The sequence below is a fragment of the Cimex lectularius genome, unplaced genomic scaffold, assembly GCF_000648675.2.
Source record: "Cimex lectularius strain Harlan isolate CLEC.00 unplaced genomic scaffold, Clec_2.1 scaffold62, whole genome shotgun sequence".
Lineage (NCBI taxonomy): Eukaryota > Metazoa > Arthropoda > Insecta > Hemiptera > Cimicidae > Cimex > Cimex lectularius.
The window spans coordinates 1,833,280-1,837,818 of record NW_019392785.1 but is presented as its reverse complement, the minus strand read 5'-3'; positions in this window follow the sequence as shown (position 1 = coordinate 1,837,818).

The following is a 4,539-nucleotide window of genomic DNA, read 5'->3' as shown; positions in this document are numbered from 1 at the left end:
GACTCCGCCAACTGGCCCCAATTACAAGACCGACTTTTTCCCTCTTCTATTTTCGTTTGATCCCGCTGAATTAGAAGCGTGTCTGGAGTGAGGAACGATCGTAATTGCCGGGAATTTCGTCGGCCCCGTTTTTTTTTTTTTTTTAAATGGCGTTTTGGCAAATGGCACCCTCCACGGCCGATCCGGTCATGAGCCATTACAGCGCACTCGGAGGTATAAATTAACACTCTGCCCCCTTACCCCTTTATTTTCGTCATGTCCGAAAGCTAAGGAAAATATATTACAAAAATACGGGTGGTAAAGTGTTAACGAGTCTTTATTACTATAGAATGGGCTAAAACCACTATCATCAAACAAGAGATTACAAAATCATAAAATTTTATCCTTATTTTAGATCCATCCATTTTAGATAAGAATTATAGTACTATACACATAGGGTTTTTTTTCACAACTCATTTTTCGATGCACAATTCGAGAAAGCGTTAGTTGAATTCAAATCCGATGCCACCATTAAGAATGGCAATGACATTTGATACTAATTAAAAATTAAATTAAACTTAACGAGCGCAGTGAGACCTGAACAGAAAACAGAAATTATTTTCTGTGTACAATTAGACATTTGTATAAGATGTATTTATTAGCGTGAGCATGTGTTCTTAAGGTGGAAAACTGAACATCTCAAAACTGAAGGCAAGAACTCTTCTCTCTCAACAGGCAGGAATCTCTTAACTATCACCTTAAGAAGACGGGCAAGGCTGAAACGGAAAAATGCCGGCTCTGCCAGGAGGAAGCAGAGACATCGCCAAATATCCTTTGCGGATGTACTATTAAACAGCCACATCGGTAGAACATTTCTTATACCCAAAGAAATCCACGATGAGGCACCAAGGAATAGCGCACTTTCCAAAGTATGGCCGTAAGCTGTAGGGTTCCACAATAGACCTGTTTAGGTCACTGAGGTGGAAAGAATTGTACTCTGCATCAACCACCAATAAACCATTAAAATAAAGGCTAAAAGTATATATATTATGCAGGGTGGGCGACCAAGACCCGAGGGGTTAAAAGCCTAGGTAGGCCCGTACCCCATCCCTAAAAGGTCCGGGACTTGGTCGGCTCACGAGTCCTGCATAAACCTCTTGGACCTGTTTACAAACCCCAAGATTTTGGACCATTTTATCTTGGGGAGTGATTTGTCAATGTCCTCTCCTTCAAAAGTTTCAAATCTATCCCTGGCATACCTATCACATTCTGCGAGGTAGTGTCGAGCCGTTTCTTCTTTTGTTTCACAGAAGCGGCAAAAGGGGTCTGGTAGGATACCCATTATGCAGAGGTGTCTTCTCAAGGGGCAATGCCCGTTAGGATACCTATCAGCCTCCTAATTCCCCTCCTTGAGTTAGAGAATAACCATTTCGCTTCTTTTTTTTTTTTGGCGTTATGATCTATGCATAATTAGCCATGTGACAATTTTTATGTGTTCAAATTGGGGGGGGGGTTATCGTGAAAAAAGGGCCAGAGGCGACGGTGGGAATCGAACCCACGACCGCGGCGTGAGAGTCTCTCATTCTAACCACTCGGCTACCGCGGTCCCCCGGTGGTTTGATTTCCTTCAGAAACTCCTTCGATTTCCTATGTCCGGGGGACAGATTCCATTCTTTCAGGAATTGTTTCATGCCCCAGCAATTAATACTCTCTTTCGCTATGCTTATAGAGTGGGGTAATACCGGTTGTGGCTCGACAAACGCGGTATTTGATCCTTCTTTGGCCAGGCTGTCCGCCTCTTCATTGCAGGCTGAAAGTATGCCTCCTGTCATTAATGGATCGAAAATATCTTCTTGCAGTTTAGCCTTCATTTGCTTTTATCCATATTTCATTCCATTTGCCCATCCACGAATTTACTTCCTGCACTCTACTATATGATAGAGGTACTCTGTCATATGTAATGGCTACCTTTTTTGCCGCATCTTTTGTCAACTCACCATTTTTATTTCCTTGGTGTGCCACGTGTGCTTTGATCCGTCTTAGTTATCCAATGCCGATTTTTCCTCAGCTCCCGCAAAGCTTTGGATCGATTCCACCGTTGGGTAGAGTTTTGTGTGGTCCTCAATCACTCATCAGGAGATTCCACTATTTGTTTTTAACATCAATGTTTTTTAGTAGTTTAAAAACCACCTTAAAGCCTCTTCAATCGACTATAATTCCATCATTTTTGCGGCTACCGTTTCTGTAGAGTTCAAAGCATTTTGTCTGTAATTATTCGCCTAGATCATTTTCCACTTGAGCAGATTGTTCCATTTTCAAGTGGGGCATCATGTTCGTATAGCCATTTTTGTTGTCAATCTTTCTAGAATATACATTTTCCAGTTCCTATGGTCCAGTCTATGGTTATACTATGTAGCTAGGACAGTGGCTGACTGGTATGAAGGAGTGATCAACCCAAGAGGAGAAAACACTCCGTACTGAATTGAATATTTTCTTTATTATTTCTATAACATCACAACCCGAAACCAACACATTCACATTTGCAGACGATACAGCAATTCTCTCTAGCAACTCTGACCTTGTAATTGACCAACAACACCTCATACTACTAGATCCTTGGTGTAAAAAGAAAAGGAAAAATTTAACATAGACAAATCCACTCACATTACTTTAACTCTTCGTAAAAAGATCTCCCCACTGTTTTCTTAAATAATATTCCTTTCCCAACTGCGGACAAGGTGCGGTACCTCGGACTGTACATCGACAAACGCCTGACGTGGAATCCTCACACACGACGGAAACGTCAGGAGGTTATGACACATAGAGCTCTTGCACGACTTCTTGACAAACGTTCTAATTTATCTCTCAGAAATAAAAGGTTGCTTTACAACACCATAGTTAAGCCGGTATGGGCTTACGGACTGGAGTGTGCGGTTCAGCCAAACATTCCAACATCCAGCAAACTGCTCAGTCCTTAATACTCCGGAAAATACTAGATGCACCATTTTATGTATCGAACCAAACTACACATACAGACTTACATATCCCTTTCGTTCAAGATGAAATCAATTCCCGTTACCGTAAATTTCATAAAAACCTTCCAACTACCATAAATCGGCACATCAGAAATCTCGCATCCGGACGAATCCCATCAAACCCTCCCCGCCGAAGAGACAATGGCCGCGAGATCTCCTAGGAAGTGATGGTGATGATTAGGGCTGTGAAATATATGCATTTGCATAATTTTCCTGGTTTACTGAAACATCCAATATTAACAAACTGTATATGTTTTGAAGCATTTAGTATCAATTTAAGCTATATTTGTTTTGCATATTTGTGCGTATATAGGTCCATAAATGCATATTTTTGTATAAGTGGGTTATAATTGCATATCTTTTTACATATCCGGCATATCGGTATTTGGCACGCCAAATTTTAATGTTTCTGAGCAGGCAAAAAGAAAAATTATCCGAAAAAGAAGCTACGTACTCCCATTCTTCCGTTTCCACATAATGAACGAGGGATCAGTTGCTGGTCCTCGGCATTCCGCAAACTTTCAGTCGCCATTGCTTCTCTTGGAATAAATAGAGAAAGGAATAGTGTTTGTACCACTGTAAATGTTCTCTTGGAATAGTTTAATAGAAATATTACAACCTCAGTTCTCTTCTTTCCCTACCATCATACTTCTCAGTTTTACCCAGTCTCTCATGCGTTTCCATCGTGAAACATTATTCGTGTGTTGTGAACTGACTACTCCTAAAATGTCGAAAGTCACTGCAAAGACGAAAGATCTTGTTCAAAAGTATATGCGTGAGTTTTCAAGTGAAATTTTTAAGGGCTATACAGACGTTTTATACTGTGTTTGTTGTGATAAACCTGTATAAACAGCTACACGTAACACAGCACATAAAGACTGCAAAACACAAGAAAAATAGAGGTAGGAAGTCTAAGTTTCAACAAACCTTTGTGACACAAGCTGCCACAAGAGCTGGGTCTGAAAAGTCCGGTTTCGATACCGATTTTTGTCGTGCTTTAGAGCTGACATAAACATACCCATCCATAAACTCAGCCACCCTGAATTCAATGGTTTTTTTGGAGATATACACAGGGAAAACTATTCCCCCACGAACGCACCCTCAGGAAATCTCACCTGGATCTTGTTTGCAATGAAACACTCCATAAAAATCAGAGACTTAATCGAAAATGGACAGATCTGGGTCTCGATAGATCAGACGACGGATTTTTTAAATTAAACTTTTTTTTATGCGTTTTTCTTTGTTAATATTAGCAATGTGATGTTCCTCTTGCCACTGTTTCTCTTTACAATACAATTATGTCCTTTAATTTGAGGTTTCCTTATTTTTCCCCATGGTAGTTTTCGCATATTTTCAGTTTTAAATTGCATTTTTTACCAAATATTTTACATATGTATGTGCATATTTGTCTGTTTTTATTGCATATAAATCACAGCCCTAGTTATAAGTATTTTTGTTGCTTTCATTTTTCTTTTTAAATTTCAAATTAAAATTTAAAATAAAGCTCGTTGGTAGAAGTTGAAAG